Genomic DNA, 14,518 nt, shown 5'->3' with positions numbered 1-14,518 from the left:
GTGGCTGTATTGCACTGTCAGTGTCTCTGACTGACTATATGGATGAGTGAGTGGGCGTGTGACTATATGGATGAGTGACTGGGCATGTGAGTGGTTGTATGGTTGAGTGAATGGGTGTGTGAGTAGCTGTATGGGTGAGTGTCTGTATTGAGTAAGTTACTGTATTGATGAGTGATTTACTATATGGGAGGGTGAGTGGCTCTATGGGTATGTGAGTGTGTATGTGTATGTGAATGTGTGTTAGTGGCTGTATGGGTGACTGAGTGGCTGTGTGAATGGGTCTATGGGTGAGTGACTCGGTGTGTAATTACGTGTATGGCTGTTTGAGTGGGTGTATGGGCAATGAGTGGGTGTGTGTGTAGCTGTCTTGCATAGTAAGTATCTGTATGAGTGGCTGTATAGGTGATTGGTGGGCATGTGAGTGCTTGTATTGATGTGTGAATGGGTATGCAAGTGGTTTTGTGCCTCAATGGATGTGTGAGTGGCTCTATGGGTAAGTGAGTAGCTCTTTTAGTAGCTGTATGGGTGTGTGAGTGGCTGTATGAGTGAGTTTGTGTCGGTAATTGTATGGGCCTCTGAATAGGTATGTGTGAGAGGTTGTAAGGCGTGGGAGTGTGGGTGTTTCTGTGGATGTCATCAATGATGTCATTTGAGTTGTCATCATATTGTTTAGTTCCTATAAACCTATGTAGGATCTGCACGTTTAGACAGCATACACTGTAGGACTGGTGTCCGGGCTGATTGTAGACACCCCCAACCGGTTATGTTAGTCTGTGTACCAGCTAGCTCACAGTGCCACTAGAAACCCCTCTTACCAAGGAGAGAATAGTTCTTGGCAACTATCGAACATGACAACCCTGATCCCTCGGGATCGTGGAAACCATGTGATACTTTTAGCTCAGTCACTCATGCTCACTTTGTCTCGGAGAGATACACAGAATAAACGGTGGGGACGTTTTTCAATAAGCATTTATTGAACCAGCATCATTCTAATGTAAAATAGGTGTGCTGAAACAACCATAAGAAAGAAGCCGATATAAATGGTCGTAAGCACCAACAGAGTGAAAGGATGGTAGATTCCTACCATAGTGCTAAAACAATGAATACAGGCAAGTATAAAAATACATGACAGTAAAATGCGTACTCCTACGATGCGACCCTGACTAGATGTACCCAAGTGTACCTAGCATGTATGTAGGTGAAAAAGGCAAAAATCCCTCTAGGATTAAGTCCACCCTATTACCTGAAGTGAGAGTGTGTGGGACCCCGTCACACTCCGCAAGGGATGTCAGACCACTGCCAGCTGGAGTGTCTGTGTGCAGGACCCTCAGCGTCTCGCATCAGTGTGTCGGCATGGAAGTCCTTTTCTCTTCTCCTGCCTCTGCAAATATATGGTGTTTATATACCCAATTTGGTACCCCCAGGGGATATACCTTGCTGTATCATGTCGGACTACGATGACGGAAGGAATGACCCTTACACATAGTTATTATGCAGGAGATGGTAGTCCTGCTGTGATTCCAAGAATCCTCATGCATAAGGAATGAAGCTAGTTTTCAGAGAAAACCCCATGTCATTCAGGCATTACCGTAACTAGGTAAAAGGTCAGTACCAAGAACCGTTATGTAGTGTAATGGCAGGGTAAATGTATGTGAAAGGGTGGGTTGCTACGTGAGCCTATATTGGGCACCTGTATGAAACCGAACAATCAGTGAAGTCATCTTTGATGCCACTGACCATGTTATGAGTGATGTAATATATAAAGTCATAAGCAGTGCATTGCGGGACGTAAGTTATATAGGGCTCCACTAACTAGAATTGTTGAATTTCAGTGGTTTTGTACGAGTGAAATCTGGATCTAACTATAATGTCCCTTTTTGTTTTTTTCAGTAAATTTCTAAGTCTTTTTTAAATTTGTTTACTAACTTTAACGTCCCTGTAAAGTGAATTCTACAAATGGAAAGGAGCGTCAATGTATCCGCTATGGTATCCAATCAATTGTTTTTCGAGAATCAAATCCATAGTCACTCATTTCATATGTGTTTTCCATTTATTATTTCCAAGGAAAATCATAGCTCCACAATGTAACAGTATCCAGTTGTCCGCCTACTAATTTCGTCCTCACTTGGACGTCATCAGGGCTGGAACAAAGTTTAAGTACACAAATCAATATAGATCCCTATGTATTTTTAGAACATCAATAATTCAAACACATTCCCCAAAATTAAAAACATCATATGAATTTCATTGTTCAACAGTCCCTTCGATTCTGCCTGTTCACAATCCAATTTCCATGTATTATCCCCATAAAGAAAGTAACAATGGTTTTTTGGATGGAAAACACCATGTGGTGTCAGCACCCTCCTTATTGCTACCACATCAGTCCTCTTCAATTTCTCTCATGTACTATATACACTGTTATTGTCATGCATCTTGACATTAAATTTAGACTTCTGGCTAAAATTGATCATACAAAAATCTCTTAACAGCCATACTGTCTAAGTTTCTTTAATCACCTTTTGGAACATACCTAAAATGTATCGCCTAAGCGTTTATCCTTACAGTTCTTCAGCTCTTCATCTGCGCAACCCATACAAGTGGAAAAGATTATCCTGAACAAACCAAATGTATATGTATCCTTAAAACCAATTTATAAAGCCCTATTCGCTTGGGGAAATGTTTGTGATAAATCTCATTTGTATGTTTAACATTTTATATACCCCAAAATAGAGACCTAATGGGACAATGGGAATCCTGTACATTTTTCTAATATATTATCCTCTTATGTAACAAGAGAACACATACTTATTGTTCTCTTGATTATTAGTCACCAAGTTCTACAGGTCTATTGCTAAAAAGCCCCAGTCAGGCAAAGCCCCCATATCACCCCCTGGCTCTCACCTCTTACCAGAGTGTCTTTTACTGTGTTCTTCCTGCCACGGCCTGATAAATCCCGCAGTAGAATTGACCGTCTAGAAGGCCTGTATTTCAATTTGCCAAATGACCAATAGGAAGTCGCTATTTCAAGCCTCTGAATTAACATTGCTACAACTCCGGTTCCCTCTCAGGTCCTCACAGTACTTGACCAATCGCCTTTCAAGAGCCAATGGTACTATTATTTGAGCCAATCGCCCGTCAGTTTTATTTTTATGACGGTGTTCTCTCTGATCCTCACATATTTAGACCAATCAGGAGTCAGACATCTTCCTTCCCTACCTCCCATGTGTCTGTGTCAAGACTTCACCTGACCTGCCTGACGCTGGGTGGTATTGTATTATCATCTCCAACGACATGGCCACAAAATTCACATATTACATTAGATTAGTTCTAAAGGCCACCAATGACTGTCTATATTTTTTTTTAAACTATAATTCACATGGTCGTTGCAAATCAGAATACACCCTGGAATATTGTAATTCTATTCACCGCCAAGCGCGCTCAGAAATTACGATGCCTGGCCTGCCTGGAGGTGGGCGTTTTTATCACATGACTATCACTTCCTATCCCTTATGTGTATCACGTAAAGGTTTGCATTGAGTGTGGACAATGTCGATCACCCATAAACATTTTTTTAATGAATGTCTATACTTTCGTTAATGCACTCTAATTATATTTGAATTCCTTAATCCCCAGTAATTTATTTGACACTACCTGACCTATCCAGGCTAGTGCGTGATGACATTGCAAATGTTCAAAGTTACACAGGCATCTAACAGGTAACGTCTAAAAACTTTAATATGGTATCTAAATAATCATTCATTTGTTGTGATTACATTTAAATTAATCGTTTTACAAATATTAACACAATACTGTCTGACCTGTTTGAGAATAAGTAAGGTGTCACCACGAAAAATCTCAATCGAGTACAGGTTCTATATTACGGCTTACATTAACCAGAAGAATATGTTCTAATAGTAGCTATTCACGCGAACATCAATGTACCATCTCAAGTAAAAAAACAAAAAATGTATATACCTCCAACATGTTGTCAAACGACTTGCGCTAGATACAGACCTATGCTTCCAGGTGATTTTCACACTTTTGCATACTTTTAATCGTTTAAAGGGTGAACCATGGACTGTGCTTTAAACAGGATAGTCCAAGAAAGAACCTACTTGTCACAGTCACCACGGATTGCTCTCCGATAGATCAACAATGCATTCACCTTCACCGAGACTTTCGGATTGTTTTCAATGTGGAATTGCAGAGAAAACACTTTTGCTTTGCCTTGTCAAGTCCAGGAAGTTGGGATCATTTGCCCTTTACAGAAGTGCTTTAACTGGGGCACCCACTGTTTATATTTGTAAGTGCTTCCCTTTGAGGTTTAATATCTGTGAAATGAGCATCCGGGCCAGAACAGATGCTTTCTACTGGTTAATTAGTAAGTACTATCTCGTTGGCTAAATGTCTAGTGTGTACTCTACTCTACTGCTGTGTAATGGACAGCAAGGTCTCCAGCGAGCTTGTGCGCATTTTGGCAATGTGATTGTTCCTCGAGCTTCTTCATCCAGAAATTTGTGATAACATGAATGTTCCTATAGAGAAGATGAGACTAAAAATAAGTGAATCTCCACCAAACAAGGGTACTTCCTCTTAACTATATAAAGTAAGTGCTTGTTTGTTTGGTGGAGATGTTCCTGTATTCCTCTGTATTAAGAATGTTTCACCAAGGGGGGCGCTAGAGAGACCAGAGCAAAATCGCAGCACTTTGGTGCAGGTCTGCTGGTCGAGAATACCATCCGCCTAACATCCGCTATATCTGGCGCCATCCATAGCTGAATATGACAACCAATCGCTCCGGTGGCATAGAGGAATGCTTTGCGGTTGTCAATTGGATATTTGCCACCCCTAAAAGCCTAATCTCCGCCAAGCACCCTCTCGACACAAGATGGCGGCCCCGGTGGATACTGGCTGCTGATCTCCACTTCCCAGCGCTGTGACTGCTTTGCGGGGAGCCTGCCCAACGATACTGCCCTCCCTACCAGATACCCGACACTCGGCGCGTAGCGGGAAGGCTTTGAGCCGCGCCCCGCTGTCCCTGCGGCACGCTCGGCTGCCGCCATCTCTCGATCCGGACTGGTGAAGTGAGCCGTTCGCTGTGCGGCCGCTACCTGTTGCTGCGGATGTGGAACTAGGACCCACGCTGGCTATCTGGAGATGGCGACCCAGTGAGTTGTGCACCCCTGCGCCATATACGAACTGCTGTCTTCCGGGGGCCTGTATTGCATCACTGCGCTGCCTGTGACTCCCCGACATCTGTGTACGCGCGGCTCCCGTATTAAGACCCAGACGCCGGTGGCTGCCGCGTCCCGAATCCTTGGCGCGGTCTCCCCGGCATGACCACTGCGGCTCTGACTGCCTGCGGCCCACAGTTTGTGTGCTGCTTGGCAAACTCCATCAATGTAAAATACTTACTACGCATTGGCTGACATTATGGTTGGGTGAGTGCTGCTTCCACATTGGCTAAAATACCGTTGCGGCCTTCGGCGCCAATTGCGCGTCTTTCTGCTTCCTCACAAAGTATTGTAAATCACATGCGTAGCTCGTTGGGGGCCTGGGGGTGCCGCTGGTTGTACTTCCATAGCTGCAAGTGCTGGTATCTGCATTGTATCATTGGCGGCGGTGTGCACAATTCAAACCACCTCATGATTGGACGAAGGATTTTTTCTGGCTATAGTGACAGCACCTGGTATTGTTACTGTCTCTCTGCCCCCAACGCAGGCACACCTGGTATGTTGAGTTAGTTAATACAGTTTAGATAGTAAAGAGATCGCACCATCTATAAGTTTCAATACTAGCCTTTGCACAGGTTTGTGAATTGAGACTCTGTACGAGTCTCAGAAAGGCGCTGGGCATGTCGAGTGAATATTGCTTAGACAGTTAAGAGAGCGTACTATCCATCAGTTTTAATATCAGCCTTTGCACAGATTGGTGAATTGAGACTCCGTACGAGTCTCAAAAGATCGATAATACAGTGCAGGCAATAGTCATGAGAGCAATGTTTACCTTCACGCACTATGCAGCGAAAAACAGTCCGCGATTGTTTTATTTTCTTTATTCTCTTGAGACATTTTGGATTCTCTATCCGGACTAAGTCTCAGTATGCAGACAGTCCGTGATGTGGTTTTTGTACAACTTTTTCAAGCCAAACCAGATAATAATTACACAAGACTTTGGTGAAGTGATTCAAATCGACACGAGTTTGTGCGAAGATGAGCAGCATACATACTAGATGATTTGGTGTTGTAGCATTCTTTAGCAGCACCATAGAGGGGATAAATAGTATCCTGATTATGCTAATCGGGATTGATCACAACTATGATTGTTCTCCCTTTTAGAGCGGGGCCTCGTATTGCTGAGTAAGGTTAGAACATCTTTTATCTGTTTTTTTTCACAGATGCCTTCTGCATCCTTTGAGGCGGAGAATCAGATTAAGGTTGTATTAATTCCAACCTTTTAATAGTGACATGAGCACATTTATTCATTTTTTCGTTTTTCCTTTTCTCTTTTGATACACGAATGCAGTAGCAAAGATTTGACAACTGAGGTCCTGAAGAAAGCAGTGGGTAAAAATCTTTCCCGTATGGCTGAAACATGTCGACCTTGATAAATAGCAGTTATTTGTTTAACACTGCTTATTGCACTGTTGTTTTTATTTAGGGTATGAGGTCTCTTTCTTCTAATTAAATAGTACTTTTTCCTCATAACTCTATTTTAGCACACCACACTTACCTGTTCTAAGCACTGCACTAACCCCTCAATTGATCAACTATTGAATATATATGATCTTTTTTCTTTTGACTATCTGGTGCTCCTTGGTCCGATTGAGAGAGCTTTAACTTAAAAGATAGTCTCTATGATCAAGAGACATATCTTTAGTTGGGATAGATGATAGGATTGATCACACAGATAATTGATGGGTATCCACGCTCTGCTCAAGGGTCCCTTCTCTTGTTTTCTTGTTTTCTCTTCATAATATTCTGTTTCTGCACCCCTGTTCCCGGTAGCCTTTGGCACATGCAGATATATATTTATATATATATATATTTAACTATTGTAAGACCCCCAGTTCCTTTAGTTATTGACACCTGGTATGCTGCCAGCTCTTGCGGCCCACATTTTGCCCCTCCACTGCAGTCGGCTGTGTGAATAGCACTAGGTTGGGGCTTTCTGCGCTATCATTGACCAGCCTCGGGACGGACCTGTCCATTGTGCTCTTGTCTTCGTGTGGCACCCCAGTCAACTTTTTCTGGCAGTTACAGGCATTCCATTATGGGGAGGACAGATAAGCAGCAGAGCAAGTTGCAGTTTGAAGTCAAGAAGCACACAAAATCACAAACCCCGAACGCCTCGGACACGGATCCTGATCCCGAATCTGGTGCGACTACGAAACTGGAACGCATGATGTTAACCATGCAACAAAGCTTACAGACCATCGACGCCAAAATCGATCACCTCAACTTACGTATGGACAGCATGGCAACTAAGATCGACAAACATAGATCGCAGAGGCGGAACAGCGCATCTCGACTGCAGAGGATCGCCTGGAGGGTGTCAGTGTGTCATGTACAGCATGGATAAGTTGTTGGAGGTAATCAGGTCTAAGAATGAGGATATCTAAGCTCGCTCCCGCTGGAACAACCTCCGTATCACTGGTATTTCGGAAACCACCAACACCTGGCCCATGGAGACTTGCATCCAAACGCTGCTCACCACCTTGCTGGGAGCAGAACACTTCTCAAAGGTGCTCATAGTTGAAAGGGCTCACTGCTCCTCAGCTGCTTGTCCGATCCCTGGTGCCCCGCCTCGTCCCATAATTGCCAGACTCTTGAACTACCGGGACCGTGACACAGCACTTCGTCTGGCTAGAGAAAAGGGCAAGCTTGAATACCAAGGAATGAAAGTGGAGATTTTTTCTGACTTCACTGTCGCAGTGGAACAGGCTCGCCGTGAATTTCAAGCAGTCAAAAAGAAATTGCAGGCTTTACACATTCAATATGCCATGCTTTACCCTGCCCGCCTGTGGATTCAACATGCTGGGAAAGCACGTATCTTCACGACACCTAAGGAAGCTCTTCAAAATACCCAACGGATTGAGCGACAGGAGACACTGCGAGAGAGGGGCGTAGATTCCGACTCTGAGGGATGAGCACGTGAGACTTTACTGATCACTGTAACTGGTGTACTGTCATTCCTACCCACAGAGCTACTGCATGTATTAGATTTGGTCTATCTCTGGTTAAGGTGTAGCTCCTGAACTAGGAGGGACTTTTGTAAAATGTTCCAATTTGATAAGCAGATTGCCCTTTTTTGCAGAATATTTGTGTGTAACATATGTTCCTGGCTCGGTACACAACCTGGCTGATTGATATTGACATGATGAGTGCTATTTGTTCTGTGCTTTGCCAGCTGACAGTAGGCCGTGGACTGGTTAGCCTAACTCTACCTATCTCAACCCAACCTGTTATACTGGGGGCCGTGGGATACTAGCGATCAACAGTATGGGAATTCCCCAAAATGTTATATTAATTGGTTGGGCCCTGTTTGATGCCCCTGTAGGGCTCTTGTTTCCTGTTTTTCCTTTCATGACATGCGACTCATGGATGTTACTGATTAATTACGGTTTTGTTCTATGTGGGGGTTAATTTACGGCATGATTCTAATGCTGTAGTGGGTGGGGGGATTAGTTGGGGGACACTTTACTATTAGGATAGCTTTGGTAATGGCATGTTGACAGGTACTGAACTGTACGACTCATATTTCCTAAACAGTGATGCAGACTGTATCATCAAACTCTACAAACATGGCTGACTCAAAACACCCCACCATATCCTGGATAAGTTGGAATGTAAGGGGGCTTAATAATGCTAAAAAAGTACGACAGGTGCTTTCTTATCTTGACCGGCACCATATTCAAATTGCCCTGTAGCAGGAGACACATCTTACTAAACGGGCAGTCTCACACATAGCCACTAGATGGGCGGGAGTACAGTTAGCTGCCTCCTACTCCTCTTATGTGCGGGGGGTTATTTTTCTAAAGAAAGGTAGCCCCTTTGTACCATTACATGTCGACGAGGAAGTGCGATATATTATAGTACAGGGAACACTTTATAACGCGCAGCTAGCAGTGGTGAACCTGTATGGACCCAACGTAGATCTTGCTTTTTCTGACACATTATAGAATAAGCTCTGCAAATTATCCTCCTCAGCTCTTATTTGTCGGTCGATTTTAATGTGGTTTTACATCCTAAAATAGATCGGGCGATTATGGCAGATCCCCCTCCCCGGAAAGCTTCTGTCAGTGCGTGATGGAATGTAGACGTTAGGCCTCACAGATATCTGGAGACTGAGACACCCCAACACTAGAGAGGGTACATGTTACTCATCTGCTTGCCAGTCCTGGTCACGCATAGACTACTGGCTGGAAAGCAAAAGAAACACAATTGATGGACGGAATGCAGAACAAATCAAAACATTCACCCCCAGTCAAGAGATCTGGGTTAAATCCATCATTCTTTTGCTCACCCTGCCACCCCAGATAAGACCTGGCTATATGCAAATCAGTCTTGACCCTGTGCCTCATGGGCACAGTCCAGCCCGAACTGCCTAGCCAGGTCCTCTCTGGACCAGAAACAAACATCCTAGGACAGGTTTCTGGGTTTCACCCCTCTTCAGCCAGGATAGCTTGATTCCAGTGGCACAGTGAGCCCAGGACTCACGTCTGAGCATACCTGGCACACTTAGGGCGAGAAAGCAAAAGACATACAATTGATGGACGGAATGCAGAACAAATCAAAACATTCACCCCCAGTCAAGAGATCTGGGTTAAATCCATCATTCTTTTGCTCACCATGCCACCCCAGTTTAGAACTGGCTATATGCAAATCAGTCTTGACCCTGTGCCTCATGTGAACAGTCCAGCCCGAACTGCCAAGCCAGGTCCTCTCTGGACCGGAAACAAGCATCCTAGGACCGGTTTCTGGGTTTCACCCCTCTTCAGCCTACTGGCTGGGCACACAGGATGTTTGCACATGGACTACACAGGTCAAACACTTACCTCGAACACTATCTGATCATTCTCCCGTAGTTCTTAACATGTCTCTGCCCTCTCATACTCCTCCTCCCTTTCAATGGCGACTGCAATCGTCCTCGTTACTGGACAAGGTCTTTAAAGAAGGGATTCGTGAGGCCATATCTGATTACTTTTCACTTAATACTGGGTCTGTCCAAACTATAGAGACACTTTGGGAGGCTTTCAAAATTACAATTCGAGGGGCATGTATAGGTCTCCAAGCTGGGGTTCTGAAATCACTGCGTCGCACCATGGCAGCACTTTAGCGCTAGTTATGTGACTTGGAACGCAAATACGGCCAACAGGCAGACCCCAATACCCTGGCGCTTATCAAAGAGAAAATAATAGAATACAATGAAGTAGCTGATCAAGAGGTCAACCATCGATTGCGCCGGTACAAAACGTGTTATTATGGTGAGGGGGGGGGCCTGCCGAGCTGAACATTACACCTCACACTCAGGCACCTATGGTTCAGGCGATCATTGCTGATGAGGGTACGTACTACGACACACCTGTTATACTGAAACCAACTGCTGATGCGGCTGAACTCTAGCAGTATCTTGAAGATATTGGTTTAGTATGGTTATCACGCAGACAACAAGAGTTCTTGATGCATCCGCTCACGTTGGGCGAGGTGCGTAGGGAGCAGCCAAAAATGCTGCTCCCTAAGTGCAACAGCAATCTTCATCTGTTTTCCTGCCCACTCGACAGTGGGTGGGAAAACAGATAAACTCCGCTCCCACCTAGCTGGAGTAGTTTTCCTGCTCCTGCCCGCTGGGAGCGATCTTAGTTTGCTCTTGCTTGGGTGGAGCTGTCAAATCTTCAGCCAAGTGAAAGCAAACTGCTATCTTCTGAAGGTGGGGAGGTAGGGAGCTGGCCCTGGGGGCGGGGTGGTCGCAGTCTCTTGGGCCAGTGGGACACTCAGCACCCCTCCTTTCAGTTGCACAGGGGAGCTGGTTGTCCTCTGGGCCGAAAATGGCCCGGTGGGGGGGGGTTGACCCGCCTCCCTCTATAATATAAAGTATGTCCCATTGAGATGGTGGTCACCAAGGCCAAATGTATATCCCGGGAGGTGGGCCACACGGCCCCCTCCCCCTAGTTCATGTGTTATGCCCCAGGGAGGTGCCGTCCCCAGGGCATTTTTACCGTCGGAGGGGGGTCCGTGCTGCCCCCTCCTTTTATATTTACATGAGGTGGTGGTCCGCTGGGACTTAAAAATCCAAAGGAGCTGTGTCGCCCCCCTCCCATAATGTTTATAAACTAAATTTGGGAAGGTGTTGTTCCCCTGGGCTTAAACTGTCCTTAGGGAGGGGGCCGCATGCGCCCCTCCCCTTTTTTAATTTTTTTTTATTTGCCTTGCCCCCGTGACCTGGCCCACCCAGGGGCTAATCATTAAACAAGCGCGGGAGTCCCAACTTGCTTTTTTTACATTTGCAGCGAATTTGGGAATCTTCATGATTTCGCTGCAGAAACAAAACAAAAAAGATGCTTTTTGTCCCTTGCGAGGTCTCTGGCAGGGTCCCTGTGGACCCCCCATCACCAGGGCTAAGGGGTGAGAGTATTCCTACCCTGCCCCATTTTCTTTATTTTTATGGGGTTTTTTTGGGACTCAGCTGAGACAGAGTCCCAAAATGGCTGGCGACACTTCCTGGTTGAAGTTTTGGCAGCATATCAGATCTCTGCATGCTAGCGGCAAGATTTGCAGAGGGTCTGCATCCCTAGAGACACAAATTTAATTTTCCCTCTAAAATCTCAAGAACTACTGAACGGTTTTACACCAAATAACAAAAAGCACACTTTCTGGACCAAAAGCTACCCTTGAGCCAAATTTGGTGTAATTCCGTCCAGCGGTTCGTGTTGTAATTGTGTCTGAAATCTCTATGGAAATTAACATGGGAAACGTAACCTCTGCCATATGGTACTGCGACAAGCATCTGGAACTGGCTCAGTCATCATGGCATCTACCTGGTCGTACAACACCAGGGAGGGACTTTAAAGCCCAGGTTAGAAGAACTCAGCCACTGTTGTCTAGCTACCAAATGACATGTACACTCGAAGGTGGAACAGGGCATCTTCTATCAATGGCAAGAACCGGCCTCGAGGTTTTCTCTACAGTAGAGTTTCTCAATTTGCACATTTGAGTTCCCAAAGCAGTTCTCCCTTGGAGATGCCTCTTGGTTGTATTTGAGCTTGGGACTCCTGTATGCATTCTCACCTCTGCCTCATGCCTAAAGTTCTGAAGAAGACCACAATCGACTGGGCTCTATCAAAAACAGTAAGGCACGGTCCCGCACCTGAGTTTCTAGAACTTACACCTGCAAGGTTGGTGGCTGAGCGGAGGCAATTGGCTGCTTTTGACCACCCTACCAAAGTAGTGAAGGTATTTCTGGTGGCCAGACAGCCCCCCACCAAAGCCATCTATGAGGGACACTGAGTTATTGGTTTGTGTGGTGTTTATGGCATATCTAGGCCCTGCAATCCCAGTTATCTGATGTTCTTTTCTCGCTTTCAGTAGCCCATGAGGGTTTAACTTTGGTTACAGTTATTGGTTAGCCTTTTCTGCTGTTTTGCAGTTATCTGATCAGCCATCTCTGCGCAAATTACCTGTTGCAATGTGTTTTCTAAAAGGGTTGGCCCACCTGTTTTTACCAGTTTGTGATGTCCCAATGGAATTAGGTTCTCACATTTCTGAAGTGGACTTAATTTGAGCCAGTACACAGTTGTCCTCAAAGATTAGGAACCCTGAAGACAGCTTTTATGATAGCAATTGCTTCTGCTCCTCACGAGTGACCTACAGCGGCATTTTGTCCAGCAACAGCATGCCATCATTTTTCCAAATAAGTAGGTGCTTTGGACCAAGCTTGTGGTCCTCTCGAAAGTTATCATGCCTCTCCACATCTGCAATCTGTCACTTCTAGATGTTTGTTGCTCGTCCTCTTCCATTCATGGCGAAAGAAAGACTGTTGCTTAGGCATAAAGGTAGCTCAGAGCTTCTAAATTGATCAGACAAGGGAAGATGAATAGCTTTTTATTGTGTTCTCTGGGACAAAAAAGGGTAGAATAGTGGCAAAACCTTCGATCTTCTTTGTATAACAGTCTTCTATGGATTGGTCAAGAAACAGTCTCCAGAAGGCCTGCAGGCTCATTACTCCAGAGCCAAGGCTGCCACTACTGTTCTCGCATGTGAAATGTCTGTCTTGGATATCTGCCAGGCTCAAAAGTATCGCCTATCCCTTTGCTACAACAACTGCTAATACGGTTTCATCTAATATTACTACTTGGACTACTACAAGCGGGCCTTCTAGTATTTCTGCACCTGCCGATACTAGTACTCTTGCAAGTAATTCTACAACTAATGATATATCTGGTACTACTACCTATGGTGTTGTAGGGACTAGTGATTGCGGTATCAAAATCTGTACTGTTAACATTACTGCTGCTAGTGTGACTACTTGTACCTCTTATAACCTGCTACCTCCAGTACAGCGTAAATACTTATCAAAATATATTCGAGAATCATTTTGTTTTTGATCTTGTTTTTCCAATTCACAGGAAAAGTTGAATTCCTAGCTTTATTTATCGGCACACTACTTTTAACAGGTTCAGCAATACCAACATCACAGACACAAAAATGTTTTTTACATAGTGCTGTTGCCTAAAGTTTTTTGCAGTTGGCAGTAGATCAAAGTATGAGTTTCCCCTCCTGAAGGTATGACCTTTCCCCCCCCATCAGTGCATCACCAACCATCATTCTGTTAGTTTCTAATGTGCAGGGGAGCTAATCCCTCATAAAACTCGGTTTAGGTAAATTTTACCATTGAGTTCCTGCTGATTGTGTGAAGTGACCAAGCCAGAGTTACTGATGGCATGCTGACCTTCTCACCTTTACGACTTCTGATTCTCAGAAGCTGTTCACAAATATTTTCATATATTTAGCTGACTTGAGAAAGGACCTACGTTAAATAAATAGATGTTAAACATTTGCCATCCACAACGTCTGCAAAACAGTTTGTTTCTTCAGAGTTATAGGTTTAAAAACAAAACCTACAATCACAATGCTAACTCACAATTCGTTGGCAAATTAGGAGAAGCATGATCCACTTTCCTTTTAGTGTTTTGCAATTACCTTTCACCTAGTGTCTTTACATTGGTTTTCCAATAAATGATGTTGCTGCCTAGGAATAGTGACTGTTATGAAAGTTCTGGTTTGTTTTGTTTTACATCTATAAGTGGTTATCAAAATCTATTTTGCAAAACTTGTGTTAGCTCCAATTTTTATATTGTTGAAGGATGTTACAAAATTTTGTTATGAACGACTAAGACCAAACTATTCATGTTAAAAGTAGGAATTTTTCATCTTGTCCACTATTTGAAAATCTGTCCCAAAAATGTTGATTGCCTAAAGTTATTATTTGCGAATGCAATGATAAATCAGTACCAATATTC

The 14,518-nt window shown here is 44.3% G+C and overlaps 1 protein-coding gene across 4 annotated transcripts in view; it reads left to right on the top strand.

Annotated features, from left to right (window-relative positions):
* LSR (lipolysis stimulated lipoprotein receptor) overlaps nucleotides 1–14,518 on the top strand; it is a 295,848-nt gene that overhangs the window by 239,762 nt on the left and 41,568 nt on the right. The gene's annotated exons all lie outside the window — the stretch shown is intronic.

The sequence above is a fragment of the Triturus cristatus genome, chromosome 1_2 (genome assembly GCF_964204655.1).
Source record: "Triturus cristatus chromosome 1_2, aTriCri1.1, whole genome shotgun sequence".
NCBI classification, from domain to species: Eukaryota; Metazoa; Chordata; class Amphibia; order Caudata; family Salamandridae; genus Triturus; species Triturus cristatus.
Note: the sequence above shows the minus strand (reverse complement) of the source record. Positions and strands in the feature narration are given on the sequence as shown.